The 19,991-nt window shown below is 41.4% G+C and overlaps 1 non-coding gene across 1 annotated transcript; it reads right to left on the bottom strand.

The window, feature by feature from the left end:
• Nucleotides 1–10,323: 10,323 nt before the first annotated feature.
• On the bottom strand, nt 10,324–10,406 carry TRNAL-CAG (transfer RNA leucine (anticodon CAG)). The gene has a single exon. It is a non-coding gene; the product is annotated as a tRNA-Leu (tRNA).
• Nucleotides 10,407–19,991: the final 9,585 nt, after the last annotated feature.

Genomic DNA, 19,991 nt, shown 5'->3' with positions numbered 1-19,991 from the left:
TATCGGGAGCTGGAGTAAAAGCAGAGAAGGGTTTATGGTACAATGGGCAAGCGTGATACAAAAATAATGAGACACAAACAGTATCATTAACAGCTCCGACAACAGGAACCAGGAATGAATCCAAAATATTTCAAGTGGTGCTTGTGGCCTCCAAAAACATGAATCAACAGAACGCGAGAAAAGGGCCCGTGTGTAAAAAAAAGTGCTATTTGGTAAAATTCATGTTATGTGCCATGGTTAAGGGTTTCAAGAAATAACATTTCCCATCCATCACACGCATCCAAGTCTGCCCCACTCGCTGGAGAAGATCACTCGTGGGTTGACCATCTATGACGTACTCCTCACTGTTTAGTGAATACATTTTCATTCCACATTCTAAAATTCTAACCCGATGAAGACTAGTGGGGGGTTTCACAAGCGTTCGAGTTGTGCCAACGAGCAGCGGAGAGCAGCTCAGTTCCGATGACAAATTTGTCTATCAGCGGGAAAAGCCAACCACTTTGACCATCGAGATGAATTTGGGTTCCATCAAACTGGGATGAGGTGAGTGGATCCAGAGCTTCTCAAACTTCTCAATACCGTGATTGCTCAGTCCCCGGTCTCGTCTTAGATTCAGGAGCCGTATGCCTATCCCCGTGCATGTTTCATACCCTCACTGTATTAGCCTCTACCACCTCTGCTGGGAGGCTGCTCCACTTATCTACCACCCTCTCAGTAAAGTAAATAACGTGGTGCCTTTATAGATTATCGAATTGGATATTCTAAGTTTAGCCACACGTTTTCAGCGGGCACTTTTTATATTCCACTCCCTTCTACGTTCACATCTGCCGCCTATAAAAGTAAAATCCCAGCTGTTATCCATGCTGCACCTGTCACAGGAGTATGAGGCTTAGCGAGGATTATCACGGCTCAGGGGAGCAGAACGAGCCATCACAAGGTGATAGAGCCCTGCTTAGGAGTCCTTTGAATTCCGCTGCACATTAGGCGTGTGCCGGAGCACGTTCTGGGAAAATAAGTCTTTTTTTCTTTAACTTCATTTTCTGAAATCTCCTATCCACCTAAAAACCAAAATGAATGTTTAGGGAGCTTCAGGCTGCCAAATCCAAATTATTTCCCAGTTTGTTAGAAAAGAGGAGGCTGGAACGATAAAATTAACAGGACCTCCGGAAAATAGAATGCTGAGGTGCAAATGTTTTTTTTTATTTATTTATTTTATTTAATACAATTTTACAGGTTTTTTTTTTATAAATTAAAAAAAAAGAATAAAAATCTTAATAATTTTCTGAAATTCATATACATAATGCTTTTAGTTTGAAAATAAAGTTGCAACAGAAATAAATGATATAAAGGTTTGATCGGCACCATGTGGTCCCTCTAAGGATTAAATAAATAAATATATATATATAATTTTATATTTATTATATTTATAATTTTATATTTATTATATATATATATATATATATATATAATTTTATATTTATTATATATATATATAATTTTATATTTCTAATTTATATATTATATATTTATAAAAAAGTATATGAGATATATATATATGATTTATTTATTATATATATAATTTTATATTTAATATATATATATATATATAATTTTATATTTACTATACATATAATTTTATATTTATTATATATATAATTTAGGTTTATATTTAATATACATATCATTTTATATTTGTTATAATTTATATATGTTATTTTATATAATTGATCTGTGCTTTGTTTGTTCTTTGTTTCCATAAACCATATATGAATAATAAAATGGTTAAAATTAAAACTACCGTACATATATTATTAATATCTTTAATTATTTCTACTTTATTTTTATGTATCACTTCATAAACGGTCGTTTTTTTACAGCTATTAAAAAAAAAAACAGCTAAAGACTGTGCCAAATTTAATGAGACTGATGCCAAACTTCTCTGTGTTTTTCTTTTGGTGAAAAAAAAAAAAAACCTTCCCTAAATTATTAGCCACCGCTGCCAAATCTTTATTAATCATTTACCCTGAGGAACTTCCGATTTCCAAATTATGTAAAAAAAATGTCTCTTTCACTTGAGAAAGATTACTACTATAAAAAATGGAAAATAAAAATTAAAAAATATAATTTTGTGTCAAATGGATAAATAAAAGGTATAAGGTTTATTTATTTTTTTTTTATTATTTATTTTTAGGTGTATTCTGTGCTTCGTAGTAGACTGAAAAAGTGCCCACTCATACGATCCCCATGATCAGAAAAATCCACTCTCCAACCGAAAACTCCAACACCCCGTTATTAATCTCCAGACAATGACGTAGTGACCTTGCCAAGGACGTATTTAATCGACAAAAGTCGAGTCAGCAAAAAAACTCTTGATTGTTTTTTTTAGCATTCTTCAAATAGAATTTTAGATTTTTTTGATTCTAATTTTTTTTTCAAAATTTCATCGGAAATCTATTCCATTTTTATCACTTTTTGATAAATTTGACTTGTGCACATAATTGTTAACTCTTTCATGATCCTGACAGTAGATCATTTCAAAGGGCATCAGGAGAAGCCCACAGGCAGGAGCAAGTTGCCCTAAACATCCTATTACTTTTATATATTTTTTAATATCTTTGGTGTTTTTTTGGTTTATTTTACATATATTTTAGTTTTTTTATTAGTGTATATTTTATATAGATTTAATTTTGTATTTATTAGAGTTCTGTTATATTCTTTCTATTCTTACCGGATATATATAGAAATATGCAGAAAATCTAGAATGTCGTAATCATTGTTCTATGATTATCTCTTTGTTCTTCGCCAATAATTTATTTTTTCTTAATAATTTTTCTTAATAATTATCACAAATAGGGGTGTTTTAATGCCGCGAAACAAGACAGCGAAGGGCAGCTTTGTGGCAGAAGAAATATTTGCAGTAGTTAGGATCAAATCACAGGGATAGGGAGGTGACCAGGCAAAATATTTCATTATTTGGTTGCCATAGCAGCAGAAAAACATTAGATCTGGTTCGTTTTTCCCGGTTAACACGGTTGCGTACTCTGTTAAGTCTGGGTAGACTACTGCCGGTAAAGGACAAGCCGGTAAATGATCCTTATTTAGTAGAGGTCACATTAATCTGCGAGAAGCCACAGAGCCTAATACTTCCTCTGTGAAAGCTGTCTGTGGCTACTAAGCTCCCTGCAGCGAAGCCAGTAGGCTCTGGACAGTCTTAATGTTATCTTTCCTCTATTCCCTTCACAGTTGACCCATCGAGAAAGATATCTACAATATAATGTGCGACCACACGTTACATTACTTTACTGAGAGGGTGGTAGATAAGTGGAACAGCCTCAGAGCAGAAGTGGTAGAGGATAATACAGTGAGGGGATTAAACATGCATGGGATAGACATACGGCTCCTGAATCCAAGACGAGACCAACCACTGATTAAGGTTTGAGTCTTTACAGCAGGACGGGCGATTAGCTGGGGCAACGATTGTCAGTTGCCCCTTTGCCCCTGTGGGGGTTACTAGACGTTTATGACAATGCCCATGGTGGGGGGGATTTGTACAAATAACATTGTCCCCTGATTAGGTTTTTTTCACCTGTTTGTCCCCGAAATTGTTTCTTGACCCTCCTAAAAAGTCTATTTTTAACCCCTTATGAACCAAGGCGTCTTTAAACGCCTCTGGGATTAAACTAATATCAGGAGGGCCCACAAATAGTGTCAGGGTTTCCATGAGGGCCGGTACCAGGGACATTTGAGTAACACATTCATAAGGGGATATTAAAGGGTTAATATTTCATGAGTCTCAGGGTCCGCTCTTCAGTAATGAATATTTATTTGGACTAAAATCTAAACAGAATTTTTTTGTCATTTTTTAGAATTTTTCTAAGGGAAACTCCATTTTACACTGTTTTGGGGTTTTTTATTCTTAAATGCTTATGTTTCTACTGGGTGAAATTCAAGACTTTTAAAAATGTAACTGTAATTTTTCTTTTGATTTTATTGCTATATTAATATATAATTTGTATTGCTATATTTTTTCTTTACAGACTCCAGAGATTCCGGTTGTAACCAGTTCATATCTTTTTTTTTTTATGCTAATATTTCTACTTGGGGAAGGTTCTAGACTTTAGGAAACCCTTTAAAAATGTAAATTTAAATTTTCTTTTAATTTTATTATTATTTCATTTTTATTACTATATTTTCTCTTTACAGACTCCAGATTTCGGGTTGTTACCAGTTCATATCTCTAAAAAAAAATTTTATGTTGATATTTCTACTGTGGGAGGTTCTAGACTTTAAAAAACTTTTAGAAAAATTTCAATTTTCTTTTCATTTTGTAAAATGTATTTTCAATGTTTTTTTTTTTTTTTTCTTGTTTTGCAGACCAGATAGGGAAACTTTTATTTTGCCTGAGATTTTTTTTATTCTTTTTATTTCTATTGGATGGGGGATTTTTTTTTTACAAAATGTAAATTAAAATTTTCTATTATTTTTTTCAATTTTTTTTTTATTTTATTTATTTTTTTAAACGCTAGGGATTTTGCTTGTAACCGGTACATTCCTCTTAGGGCCACTTAGGGCCACTTTTATTTGGGGGGAGTGGTTATGGGCATGGCCAAGGGGCAGGACAAATTATTCTACTAATTCATAGCTATTCATGCAGCCGAATAAAGCGTTTATTAGAATAATGTTTTTTTCTCCCCCGTCATTTAATAGATAAAGCCGTTTCTATACACATTACGGGGGCTTTTAGAGGGGGATAGCAGAGCAGCCGCACTTTACAATTGTATTATTATTTACTGTTTTATATAGCGCCATCGTATTCCGTAGCGCTGTACCCACGTAGCACGTGGCCGGTGGCCACACACCACAAGGCCCGATCTGCTGCTATGGGAACTCTCAGGGTTTTTGCCCCAATCTCAGGGTGAAGGGGCCGATTCTCAGGGTCTGGAGCCCACTCCTTCCTATTCTCCCCGCTGGGATCATAAATAAGACTCCCAGTTGGTGCTTTTGCTCCCGGTATGTTATGGTTGATCTCCCTGCTTGAATGCAGGTGACTCAAGTAAGTGTATCTTAATAATGACAGGTTAAGGTTTCCATGGCGATTGGTATTAGAGCCACTTTGGGTAACACATCTGGCTAATCACTACATAGAATCTTCACCATGGGCCATTGAAGGGTTAATAATTAAAGGGTCTCGGGGGCAGCTCGTTTAGGTATGTGGCCCTTTCAGCCACCGGCCCCCTGGGCATTCGCTCTTGGTGCTTTTCTTTAGTGCAGCAAGGAAGAAGATGCAAAGGATCTCAGAGGCCTCTTGTTCAGATGGCGTGAACGTTTCTGAAGAAGAGACCTCTGAGGTCCTGAAGGCAATGGCAATAGTTGCTGCGCTCATCACGTGATCGTTACATGTGTATTCCGTGTCCTGTTGAGTCAGGTTTCCAGCGCTAATCTCCCCACACGAGGCACGCTAATAAGGTCAGATACTCCTGAAGATTAGGGTCACATTATTGTCGCAGCAGCGGAACGCCCTGATGTGACGCCAGCGTTTAACCCTTTCACAACTGCTCTCAATCAATGAACCGCGAATAAACAAAAAATGAACATTTATTAACACAAAACCCAATAGAAGAATAGAAACGTAGAATACAATAGCCTCTACCACTTCCGCTGAGAGGCTGCTCCATTTATACACCACTCTTTCAACAGCCACTTCCACTGAGAGGCTGCTCCATTTATACACCACTCTTTCAACAAACGTTATTTCCGAGTCTCCAGAAAAACTCATCCTAAAGGCAGGAAGGCCGCATAACAAATACAACATTTCACTAAAGCTGCAGTTCCATTTGTGCACGAATACACATTTTTAAAAATAAACACGGGCTAATAAACGGTTAATTTAAAAAGCGTCAGGGCCCCGGTCGGTCATCTGGTACTCCGGGCGTCTGATTGGGCGATACGGCCCGCGGGCCAATAGCTGGAAGTGCGCGGCTGAGAGCTACACAAGCACGGCCACGCGAGTCCAGGGCCAATCGGGGCCTGCCTGCACCCCTCCCCCGCGCTGGGTGCCGCGAGGGTCTCAGATTCATTATGATGACCTCTAATGGCTTTATTGATAAGAATCGTCATACTCTATAAACCGGATACATTGTAACCGCGTCTCCGTCCTGAAGAACAAGGACCTGCAGGGGACTCCAGCTTAGATCTGGTGAGCCTCAGGTCCGGTCCGAGACGAAATGTCTAATGCCCCCACAACATGTCGTGAGAACCGGTAGAGAAGACCCCTTTGCTGGTAGAGAAGACCCCTTTGCCCATAGAGAGGACCTCTTTGCCTGTAGAGAAGACCCATTTGCCAGTAGAGATGGCCCCATTGTTGGTAGAGAAGACCCATTTGCTGGTAGAGAGGACCTCTTTGCCGGTAGAGAAGACCCCTTTGTTGGTAGAGAAGACCCCTTTTCCGGTAGAGAAGACCCCTTTGTTGGTAGAGAAGACCCCTTTGTTGGTAGAGAGGACCTCTTTGCCGGTAGAGAAGACCTCTTTGCCGGTAGAGAAGACCTCTTTGCCGGTAGAGAGGACCCGTTCCCCGTCTAGTCCTTGGACTCGTCTTGGAGTCAGGAGCTGATACACGTTTCAATGAACCTCTACCCCTTCTCAGTTAAGTCCAGGAGGCGGCACCGGCAGCTGCCTCGTCCAGTGACCGGCCCAGCCGAGGTGGGCCCCCAAAAATGGCTTTGACCATGATGGGAATTCAGTCTCACGTTGGGTTCCCCCGCCATGATCTAAACCAGTATTTTACCGACTGATGGACGGTGAAGGCTGGGAAAGTACAAGCTGGGGGCCGGAGCAGGGGGCCGGAGCAGGGGGCCGGAGCTGGGGGCGAGGAACGCGTCTGGGCTCCGGGCTGAGCATTTAGAACCCTGAAGGACAATGCTTTGCTTGATGTTTTTGGGATGTAGGGGATCTGGAGGAGCCGACGCCATTCAATTAATCACATGACTCAACAAAAAAAAAACTTGGGGCCACGTCGGGTTTGCGGGATGTGAGAGGGCGCAGTTCATTTGAAGGCGCTAATCCTTCACGCAGAATGGCTTTGGCACTCAAATGGTTAAACCCGTTACCCCAACATGTAAGATTGCAGAACAGTAAGATGATTATTCCTCCCCATTACGTTATCCCTGGTTGCTGTCGGTTGGTATGATACTTTTGCCACCGTAGCTTCCCTTACTTTTACACCAAATACATCCGAAAAGGTTTTTCGGTTCCCAAATATGTTTCAATTTCAATCCCCTCTACCACATCTGCTGGGAAGCTCCTCCATTTATCCCTCTAGGGCCACATCATATTTGTTATCATGTATCAAACAATTAGTAGAATAAACTTACCGGTATCCTCGCTGCAGTAATGGAACGGTTTAGATCATTAATCCTCTCTTAGATAATCCGCCCCTAATTTAACGACTCAATAAAAGAAGCGCTGACGGGTAACTCGCCCGGCGGATCCTTCGTCGGCTCCCGCTTCTCGGTGGGACATGTTTGCCGATCCACGCGAGAGGGGGAAAAAAAAAGGAACCCGATCTCTGTGAGTGGTCACTTTGAAATGGATTACGGTGGCCAGAAAGCGGATTAGCCAGCAGCCATCTGCAGGGCGGCTGATCAGCTAATAGGGTTATTAAGACTATTTCTTTGCCTCTCTGAAACGCGGCTCGATGAGGCTTCCGTCCCGCGAGGGGACGGTTAAGTAACGCTTCTGGAGAACACTTTCACTGATTGAAACCCCCAAATTCAGATGCAGCCCAGCTCAAGACTTACATCCAATCTTAGGATAGTTGGCAGCTATGCCGTGACATAACCAATCGTCTAAAGGACCTCTGAAGATTGCTAGTGACAAGAAAAGGCTTTATTAACTAAGTGCAGTTGAGTCAAGCCGAGGCCCTCTGATTTTCTGATGGGTTTTGAGGCCCCTGGTGCTTAGTGGCCCCTGGCGCATGTTCTATACGTCTGTTCCCCGAGGAGGGGGTCTATACAACATGCGCCAGGTACTCCAAGTAACTCCTGCCCCTCCAGAACTTGGACACCCAGCAGAGCGGCGTGCTATTAACCCCTTAATGACAAAGCCCGTACATGTACGGGCTCAAAATGCATTGTTTTCAATGGGTTTAGGGACCGCCCATTGTTCTTAAGGGGTTAATATGGCCTTATAATAGTCCCCCAGCTGCTTAACCTGGCATTTTATCATGCTGCCGAGCACAGGACCTGGTGCAGCTATATAGGCTGGGTGGGTTCCACGTTCCCAATCCTTCCAATCTTCGGGGGAATTCCTATTATTTTATACCAAATAGTCCTAAAATTCCCCAAATTCTGGATTCCGGGCAAAAGATTACCTAGAACGTATTTAGTGAATAGTGCGTAGCATGCTTTAGAGTACTTCTAAGTAGGAGAAATGCTAGAACAAGAGGTCATGATCTGGAACCAGAGGGCATAGATGTAGAAATATTTATTAAACAGGTGTTAGATAAGTGGATCAGCCTCCCAGCAGAGGTGGTCATCAAAGGAGGTGTTCGGAATCATAGAAGAAAAGTGCGAGCTTGTGAGCGCAGGCCTTGTGCCGGCTGTCAGATTCTCGCCGTCGGGACGTGTTTGGCCCGGCTGAGACGGTTTGGCAAGGGATTGCGTATGAAGAAGGTGTTGTGATTAGAACACGGTGTGTTATTGTGTAGGAAGATGTACAGGGTGTGTGTGTGTGCGATGGGGGGGGGGGGTAATTATAGGCCAGAAGGAGCCAAAAGAAATTCAGAAGAGGAAGTTACCCCGTGACCCTTTGCCGGCAGCGAAAACAAGTTCAAACATATCCTTGTTTATTGCCAGAGGAGGTGGAGAGCCGTACATGCGCGGCCGAGGCGTCACACTAAATTATTACCTGTGTGCTTGCGAAAAAGCAAGTTTGGCAACATGTGAGGTGAGAAGCGGCCGCGTTACGTGCCACCCGCAACCAGACGGGGGAAAAGAAGTCACATAACGCAATGCTGCCGGCAGATCGGCCCCTTTCGGCCCTTCTGGACTGCCCTGTAAAGACTCAAACCTTATTCAGTCATTAGTCTCGTCTTAGATTCAGGAGCCGTATGTCTATCCCATGCATGTTTAATACCCTCACTGTATTACCCTCTACCACTTCTGCTGGGAGGCAGTTCCCTTTATCTACCACCCTCCCTGTAAAGTGAAGCTCTATCCAGACCTTCTGGAGATCCAGATCTTCCGGCCCCAGCCATCAAATTGTCTTCTTCTGGCCAGAAACGAGACAGATCTTGTGACAAAAGGAGCGAAAGTGTCGTTTAAAAAGTCCGGGTGCTTCTGCGCCCCGTGAAGTCCCCGTTATACCCCTTCCCAACCCCAAATAACACAGCCTGGTCTGGCCGGACCTCCATGTGGTCCCAGAAGCCCCTCACGACGGTCTCGGTGGTCCCAGAAACAATGTGTCAGTGATGGTGTGAGGGATATAATCCCTCAGAGGAGCCGGGGGTCACTGAATGCGCGTTTGGTGGGTGACGGGGGTTGACCTTTTCCGTCACCATGACGACTCGAGCGCCTCCCCTCTCTGGAGGGCCCAAGAAGGTCCAAGTCTTCTCCTTGTTGGAATGGAAGACATATCCATAGACTGTGGCTCCAGGAGAAGACAATGGCGCACGTTCCCTCACCAGGCCTTGACTAGCCATCTGGCAAATGCCGGTGGGCTTCTGACCTGGAGCACCACTCACTCAACCGATCCGCCGCCCCACTGGGGTGGCAGCGTGCTTACTACCCATTAGGCCGTTACGTTTCACTCGATGTGATCAGTGAGTGAGAGGATGGCAAACATACGTCATTCCGTATACACGTATGTCCGTTTCTTGTGGCATGTAACATGACGTATCAGTCTGTGCGTTCGACACGCGTGTATCTTGGAGAACGAGAGGCCGGAATCTAACACTAGAGAGTCAGAGGCTCCAGTGGAATGTAAGGAAGTTTAACTTTACTGAGAGGGTGGTGGATACGTGGAACAGCCTCCCAGTGGAATTGGTAGATGCAGGGAGGGAATTTAAACATGCATGGGATAGGCAGACGGCTCCACTTTTAAAGAGATTGGGGGGGTTGCAATATTTTCCTAGTTTTCTGTTATTTAAACTGTAAATATAGGTGGAGTCTCACTTTGATGCATAATTAGTAAAACATGACTTTTTTTACATTAAACAAAGATACAATTCTCACATTCTCACTTGCACATGATAACTACAAATGTTTAAATTTTAGGCAATATATATGATTTGAATCATTTATATAGAGTTGGGAAAAAAAGTAGAGCTGTCAGAAGTGGGATTCGAACCCACGCCTCCAGAGGAGACTGCGACCTGAACGCAGCGCCTTAGACCGCTCGGCCATCCTGACTGCTATGTTGTGAGGCGCTCACCATCCTTCCAGTTCCATCAATTCCTGCGTCATTGCCGTCAGTTATCGGATCCCGTCAGCAGCTGCATTCTGTTTTTAGATAACTGCTCCAGTCTTACCCCGCGCCACAATCATCGACCGAGCTCTAGACACTGACTATGTTATACGGGATTTACGTAAACTATTTACTCAAAGAGAACGACTCCAAAATGGCGCCCGCGCTGACAACGACAAGCACAACGCCATTATGTCTCTGGTGTTTAGAACACGCCCCGTGCGCCGCGTTATTCAGTGTACTCGGATGTAGCGCGCTGGTTCCCGCGCTACTGTTGCTCGGCAACATATCACTGAACTGGTCGTGTAGGCGTTATCTGTAACCTTGTGTATCCGCTACACGGGTAACAAACATCCAGGGTGCCGGTAACCCGGTCCCTTCAAAAGTCATACGGATATCCTGTGACTCACAAGACACTGTGGACTCCAACTCCCAGCACTTTAAACCAGTTTAACCGACTAACGGATCAATGCCTGGTATTTTACTCCAGTGGCTGGCTGAGCATGCTAGGAGCCGCGGTTCGCTGTAATTGGAGTATATGCCGGGTGTAAATGTATAAACCAACCGGCTGCTCATTCACCAACGCAGTCTTCCCAAAATACTGCCCCCCGTCTAGTGCCCCCGTTTCTCCTGCTGTAAAGACTCAAACCTTAATCAGTCGTTGGTCTTGTCTTAGATTCAGGAGCCGTATGTCTATCCCATGCATGTTTAATACCCTCACTGTATTACCCTCTACCGCTTCTGCTGGGAGGCTGTTCCACCTATCTAATTAAGGTGACAGGGCTGCATGACATTTGGGGGTTTCCTCTGGTTTTTAAGGCGGTAATGATTGACTATAGCAGTATGGGTGCGGGACGTTCCAGTATTTGCTGTGTAGATAGGCGTGATATTAAGTAGATATGTTCCAAATCATACCAAAAGAACACGTTTTTCTGTGTTTGTGTAATTTTAATATGGAAAGTCTCTCGCCGCCCGGCCCGCGCCCTGCCCCCGGGCAGAGACTGCCGGATTACAAATTATACCTGATACCTGTCGGTTTATGTACCAAACGCTCAGGGCGCGCCGCGGGTCTCCGTGCCGCTCCGCTGCTCTAATACACCTTTACACAGATCATAATAATATATATATATGTATATGAGTAATAATATCATAATTATATATATATATATAATAATAATAATGTATGTGTACATGTGATAATATTTATAGTAATAGTAATAATATGTGAATTAGTGATAATATCATAATTATATACGTATAGTAATAATATGTATATTAGTAATAATATAATTATATATATATAGTAATGTAAATGTACAGTAGTAATAATATCATTATATATATATATATATAGTAATAGTAATAATATGTAAATTAGTAATAATATCATAATATATATATATATATAGTAATAATACGTATATTAGTAATGATATAATACTAATAAAAATAATGATATATAATAGTAATATATTTTATATAATAATGCATATAATAATACTAAATATATAATAATATTTTACTTATTTTTTCTTTATGTAGCATCAACTAACGGTATTTACTTTCTGCATATTTTAATACAGAACTATAGATCATAATATAAAATCTGCCCCTGTCTCTGGCACGCTGTGTGGTCCCATTACATTTTCATATTGTCCTGTTTGCAAAAGAACAGTCTACAGGAGTGATGGGAGTGATGAAGGGCCATTGGGACACAGGAGTGATGGGAGTGCTAAAGGGCCATTGGAACACGGGAGTGATGGGAGGGATAAAGGGCCATTGGAACACAGGAGTGATGGGAGTGATAAAGGGCCATTGGAACACAGGAGTGATGGGAGTGCTAAAGGGCCATTGGGACACAGGAGTGATGGGAGTGATAAAGGGCCATTGGAACAAAGGGGTGATGGGAGTGATAAAGGGGCATTGGAACACAGGAGTGATGGGAGTGATAAGGGGCCATTGGAACACAGGAGTGATGGGAGTGATAAAGGGCCATTGGAACAAAGGGGTGATGGGAGTGATAAAGGGCCATTGGAACACAGGAGTGATGGGAGTGATGAAGGTGCTTTAAGCAGCGTCACACCGTTACATGTTGTGATCTCACGCGATTCCGTGAAAGGGATTTATATTCTCGTTAAAGTATTCTCTCTATTAGGAACAAGTGACGGCGCACAGATGATTTCACGTGTTTTATAGAGATGCACCGTTTAGCCGGGGCATATTTGTACACTGATTGTTAGCTTAGATGCAATGTAGGGAAGGTTTACCGAGAGGGTGGTAGATTAGTGGAACAGCCACTCAGCAGAAGTGGTACCGGTTAGTACATCGATGGATTTAGAACATGCCTGGGATGAGGATATGCATTTTGTATTATAGAAAAATTTTGTCGAGGGATGGAAAAATTTGGTTCCAAGTGTTGTGTTTTTTTAAATATTTTGCATCATGATTCTTTAAAATTTTTATTTAAGCCTTTTCTTTTTTTACGAAGTCGATCGCTCAATACTTTCTAGGATTTGATCTTTCAGTTTTGTATAAAGTGATTTATAAAGTAGTTTTAACACAAGGAGCCGGAAGGCATTTCTACGCGCTGGATTAAGGAGAGAGAGGGTATAGCGTGCGTGTTTTGTCATGCTGGAAATCTCTTAATGAAGAATCGGTATCTGCTTCTCTCTCTCACGTTTCTGAACTCTTTCGGTAATCTATTTATAGCTAACTTTGCAAGCAAAAAATTTTTGATGTTGAAACTTTATGTGGAACAGCCTCCCAGCAGAAGTGGTAGAGGGTAATACAGTGAGGGGATTAAACATGCATGGGATAGGCATACGGCTCCTGAATCTAAGACGAGACCAACGACTGATTAGGGTTTGAGTCTTTACAGCAGGAGTAATGGGCGACTAGACGGGGGCCGGATGGGGCCGATCTGCCAGCAGATTCTCTGTGTCCCCTGTCTGATGTGGTGGCAGAAGGGAATGCAGTGGGGTCACGTAACACGATGTTACCGGACCCCCATAGTAATAACGTGGCAGCTCACGCACAGTGCGAGCAGCGTTAATGAGAAAGCCCTGTACGTGCGGATAAGAATATTATAGTATGAGCGTGTGATATGTAACCAGAGGGGGGGCCGGGGGACAAAGCTATATATATATATATATACTATACGGACAAAAGTATTGGGACACTTGACATTACACCAACAGGTGCTTTGATGACATCACATTCCAAATACATAGACATTAATATGAAGTTGGTTCCCCTTTTGCAGATATAACGGCTTCCACTCTTCTGGGAAGGCTTTCCAGGAGATTTTGGGGAGCTTCTGTGGGATTTTTGCCCGTTCATCCAGTAGAGCGTTTGTGAGGTCAGACACTGATGTTGGACGAGACGCCCGGCTCGCGATCTCCGTTCCAGTTCATCCCAAAGGTGTCCGATGAGGTTGAGCTGGGGGTTCTTGTAGAAAGCCGTCCCAGAAGAGTGGGAGCCGTTATATCTGCAAAGGGGGAACAATTTCATATGAATGTCTATGTATTTAGAATGTCCTGGATCCCCGATCGAGATTCATTGGCTCCGTGGGTGAATATATTAGTTGTGCCGATGTGCTGCATTAAGACATTTCAGATCATCGAGAGATAAAAGCTGTTTAATGAACCCGTTTTCTTGGCTTATGTGTTTGATTTGCAAGTGTGTACCTGCGCTGCAGGAAGTTCCACATTTTATCTACATTATGAGGTCATCTTTACAGGTTGTGCATCTGGAGACATGCGAATCATAACCTCAAAACACTCGATCCTGTATCTTGTATCACAAATAATTTAACATCTTCTTAATGTATATGCAATGCTGGGGGTTATATTACTGTATACAGCGCTGGGGGGGTTATATTACTGTATACAGTGCTGGGGGTTACATTACTGTATACAGTGCTGGGGGTTATATTACTGTATACAGCGCTGGGGGTTATATTACTGTATACAGCGCTGGGGGTTATATTACTGTATACAGCACTGGGGTTATATTACTGTATACAGCGCTGGGGGTTATATTACTGTATACAGCGCTGGGGGTTATATTACTGTATACAGCGCTGGGGGGTATTACAGTAAAACTCTGTGCACAGTTATCTATGTATATATAATGTCATTAACCATTGTACAGCGCCGCAGCATATGTTTGCACTATATATAAATCAGTAAATGATGTTTAGGCACTCTTTTGTTAGTTAATATGTAAAGTGGGATAAGTATAAGTTGCTGTTGTGCGCTCGTTGATCACGTCCGGCTTGGCGGTGGTGTCAGCCCGGTTCTCGGCAGCACTCCCCTTTCAAACGTTCACAAGGTTTTTTTTTTCTTTCTACCCTTCCTTCTTGAAACCTCCACCCAAATACTTTCTCCATTACTTTACCTACTTATCTGCTCAAAGCCCATGAGAACGGCTCGGAGGTATTTCTTAACTTGACATTAAAGTGCGTGCTGCCCACGATCCGCGTGACTTGACAGAAAAATCCCATTCCAAAAGAGCAGATATTACTAGAAATAACCCCAAAAGCATCAATAATTATCAGCAGAGAGAACTACAGCTAGAATTGCATCTCCGTTCGCTTCTTAATCAGTCGTTGGTCTCGTCTTAGATTCAGGAGCCGTATGTCTATCCCATGCATGTTTAATACCCTCACTGTATTACCCTCTACCACCTCTGCTGGGAGGCTGTTCCACTTATCTACCCCCTCTCAGTAAAGTAGAACCTTACATTACATATATAGAGTAATAGAGAGAGAGATGTGTTGTTTACACGTGTATAAAATACTTTTAAAGGGACATTCCCGTGTCCCAGGGAGCCCCCATTTAAAGCAATATATATGATAGTACTTTGTAAGTAAGGTCTCAATAGACCCCCATTCGCTGGAGCTGACTGGCAGAGAATCGCATGCAACGAGATGCGTTTCATCAGGGGCTTCTACAAGGGTAATAGCCGAAGAGTGGACAGCGGGGCAAATACATATGCAGCCCCCCCCCCCGTTATCTTGCAAGGGGGGCATCACAAACATTTAAAGGGACCCCGTTATCGAATGCATATGATGGCTGAGTTGTCCTTTTAACCCAGTGAAGAAGGACATTCTCTGCGGACTCATGTCTATTTGTTGTTGTTAGGATGACTGTAATCTCCAAATATGTTCTACATGTCATACATGTGAGCTTTGATTTATCCAGGGAGGGACCTCTGTGGCTTCTACGTTGCGTAATTTTCCTCCTTGTTAACATGCCGTACTGTTTCTCCAGGCTGGGGTGAAATAACCTTTTCTTAAACTATTTGTTTGCCTCTTCGGGCCACTCACTTCAAAGTAGCGGCCCCGTCCCCTTTGGGAATTTCTTTCCTGAGCCCAGGGAGAGCGGCCCCAGCGGAGAGAGCTGTTTGGGTTTTGGAAGACGTCGGGTTTGCGGATTGAGTTTTTTTAGCATAAACAATCACAGTTTGGAGCTCGTTTTTAAATCTAGGAGCCGAAGGTGACCCTGTGACATCCTGCCGCCGTTATCAGGCAGGAAACACTATGCTGGGGATATATCCTCTCCCTTCCAACGAGCAGCGGAGGGCAGGCTTTCTTGGCAGCTCTCCGCAGGAAAATACTCAGCAGCGTGTCTAATTCCTCCCGTCTAATCTAAGGTGGAAACCCAGCCGCAGCAGCAGAGACCATTATCTCAACAACAACTCAGAACTTTCAACCCACTCCTTCTGTGGATGACCGCAGACGTGAAGGCGATTCAAGATGGCGGCATAAAAAGAAGTAGCAACTTGTCAATAAAGCTAAGAAAACACAATTAAAGGGACTGCCGGGGTTCTTATAATGTCCCCGACAACCTCTATGCTCAGTGTTTGGTGTGGGTCCAAGCCATACCGTCTGATCTCTATTTGGAGTAATCCATCTTCTGCTCTTTTATTCTTCTCAACCTGCCACAACAGAAGCTCATTGCCAAGTAGTGACCACATAACTCTTCACAGCTCTCTCGCCGTGTTAGTTCAGAGAAGACTCTTATAAGTAGACGTGTGTGTGCGTGCCTATAATTTAAGGTGGAATTTATTTATTTTTTTAAATGTGGTCGTGTGAGATTGTGGCTGTTTGGATCCAAAAGGGTAGCACACATTTGTTTGAGGGGGCATCTGGATTGTTTAAACCTAAAATAAAATCTAGAGTATAATACACCTCTTTTGTAAGAAAAAAAGTATTTGTGTAAAATACACACCCAAAACTCCACCTTCAGAGGTTTCTTCTAAAATATCAACATGTTTACATATACTCACACTCACACATACTGACACTTATACCATGCTCATATGTACAAACTCCATGCATGACATATATAAGTACATGTAAGACCGCCACTCAGCTTACCTACCTCTGTAGGCTCAGGATTTACTGCCCAAGCTAAGAAATTCATAGGGGGGGGGCACGTCATTTATTGTTTATTTGTGTCTCTCCTTGATTTGTGTTACTGTCTCTTTAAAAAATATATTGTAACAATTCAACAGCGCAATATTATTCTTATATTATCTATAAGCCCTTAAATGTGACGCATAGTAAGACGTGGCAACCACAGGAGACGGAGACGCTCACAGACTTCCTCTTTAGACATCCCGACACAATCTAGGGAGAACTGATTTGATGAGTTACAAGGGAACCGACCCATCTCAGATAACGCCGTGATTGGAATCCGACCGTCAGCCCGAGCAGGAAGTTGTCAGCCGCTTCCTGTTCTCTCCCCGCGTTATTTTAGCGGACGGCGCATGAGCCTCTAGCGCTGGAGATTGTTTCCAGCCGCGCAGGTCCCTCCGTAACGCTATTATCACAGATATCTCAGAGAGAGCTAGCAGCTGGATGGATGTTCATTTAGAATAAAGGGGAAGAAGGATGATTTTTAATATGTTTTATATAGGTTTGAGGATCAGGATCTACAATAAATTGGAATCTCGCACCGTTACTATGTATCTAGTTGTCTTGTAGCAAGAGTCCCCTCAATATCGACGCAGTCCCTTCCAGCATGACCTAAATCCAGCACATCTTTACGGAGCTGAATGCATTCTGGTTCCCGGAGGTCAGGTGGCATATGTGATTTATGCAATGTGCTATGGGGTGAACTCCTAGGTCATAAAACACATTACGGTACTCAGCTAGCGCACCCATGTGGGACTCTGACGGCCCCAGGGCCCCTTCGGAAGCTGATCCCCATCCAGTGCAGTAATCAGCTGCAGTACACCTGACATCCTGTGGTGGCGCTGTCTGTCAGTCTATAATTAATGACTGTGATTAACATTAAAATCAGTGCTGCTGGCATGAAAGGCATTGTAACAGTGGTAAAAGTTGCTACATTGTATTGGACCAACATGGACATAACCTTTTGAGACCTCAGAGGTCTCTTCTTCAGAGGGAATCATGAGACCACTCAGGTCCTGAAAACGAATGTAACGTTACATCTTTTTCGTTTTCCCGGCCCAATAAAAGGTATCAACTTCAACTAAGGGCCTCGTCTTCAGACCTTTCTGATTACTGTTAAGTTTCTTCTATTCTGTAGAAAATAGCTCTCAAAATAGGAAGTAATGTGATTGGCTGTCCTATTCACCGTATAACCATTCCCGTTAGACGCAGAGCTTATTGACTTGGCGTTGACATTTCTTTCCTTATATATATATATATATATATATATATATATATATATATAGATGGTTCTAGCTCGTTATTGACGGCTGGATCTCGTGATCCAGTGATGCCTCGGGTAACACTGGTTTAGGATTTAACCCTTTTGACACTTAAGAAATCAGGAAGTTCCTATTGAGTATGAGCAGGGAGAAGTGATCGGCGCGATCCAAAAGTGGTGTTAGATGAGTAAAGATTTTTTTCGTGTTGGTTCCAGGCCCAGTAGGCACAATTTGGGCCGGCTATATGGGCCAGCTAGTTCTTATCTGACGTCAAATTGTATGTTTCTAATATCCAGTCCTATCCAACACTAAAAAGAGAACTGTGTACAAAAACCTTAAGAGAAACATAAAAAGGACCCAGTGAGGGTGTCATTGTGTTGACATCAGAGTAGCCCAGAGGGTGCAATATATTATATTTATATTTACATATTTATTTAAAATATATATGTATAAAGATCAATAAAATATCAGTAAAACAGCCCTTTGGTAGAACACAGACCCCATGTTTCTGCCTACTGTTTATTCTTTGTGCCACATTAATACTATTACTATTATTACTATTATTACTATTACTACTATTATTACTATTATTACTATTACTACTATTATTACTATTATTATTACTATTATTATTAATGATTCTCAAGGCCTGTTTCAGAATATCTATCTATATCTCGATATGCTAAAGTTTGCTTAACATGGTAGAGGGAGCAATTCATTTTCTAAGTGGAACAGCATCTTTAATGCCATAATTTCCTATTTGACATTGTCTTTTTGTAATTTGAATTGTCTTTTTTTATGAAAATAACGACCATTTTAAGCACAATCAATATAAATATCATTTTTTTGGGGGGGGGGTGCATAAAATGATCCTTTAAATCATGGGGTTTAAATGTCCTAAAATCATAACATTATTAAAATGTAACAACAGAATTAAAAACATTTATGATTTTGATACTACCTTCTACCAGTTCTGGGGTTTTTATTTTTTTTACATGTAATACATTGATTTAGAAATAAGGAAATCGGGAAAATAAAGGAAAACAATCATCGTTTTAGTTCAGAACATGTTTTATTATATAAAAACATACTTATTTAAATTAAATATTTATGGAAATTCATATGTACAGCCATTCAAAAACAAGCAAGTGTAAATATATAGTGTCAATCGTTTGTGTTTTTCAACAACAACAACAAAAATAGATTGTTCATATTCCAAATGCAGGCCCCAGATTGCAAACCATCTCTACAAATTCTCAATACAAATTACAGACAGCCACGACGGGGTTAATAATGCTACATCATTTTACAAAGTAAAATCTATTCTTTATTTGGAAACAACTCGATTCTGGAATACAATACATGAAAAAATACAGATTACAATTAACAAAAAAAAAATTCTGGAGTGAGTGTATTTTTCTGTTTAAATTTTCCTTTTTTTGGGGGGGGGTGAAAACTTTTTTTTTTTTTTTAATAATAAAAAAAAAAAAAAAAAAAAAAAAAAGATTAGTTATAACAAACATTAAGTGCAGGGACCATACCATATTTTGGATAAAAAAAAAAAAGATATTCCTCTCCTGGGGGAAAAAAAAATAAAAATAAAATAAAAATATTTTCTTAAAATACAGAAATTCAGGATTCGTTGTGAAAGAGACCTCCCTGTCCTGTATGAACACTTAATTAACTGTATATACAATGTGTGTTATCTGTTAAAATGCTACACCTAAAACCTCAACATGAGCGACATCAGATACTTTGTGTCTAATTCTGAGTGATGGAATTCCATTGAATCTGAAGAAGAGACCTCTGAGGTCTGAAAGCTTATGATGTTACTTTACATCTTTTTC

This window comes from Spea bombifrons, chromosome 3, assembly GCF_027358695.1.
Source record: "Spea bombifrons isolate aSpeBom1 chromosome 3, aSpeBom1.2.pri, whole genome shotgun sequence".
Classification (NCBI taxonomy): domain Eukaryota; kingdom Metazoa; phylum Chordata; class Amphibia; order Anura; family Pelobatidae; genus Spea; species Spea bombifrons.
This window is presented reverse-complemented; position numbering and strand designations above follow the sequence as displayed.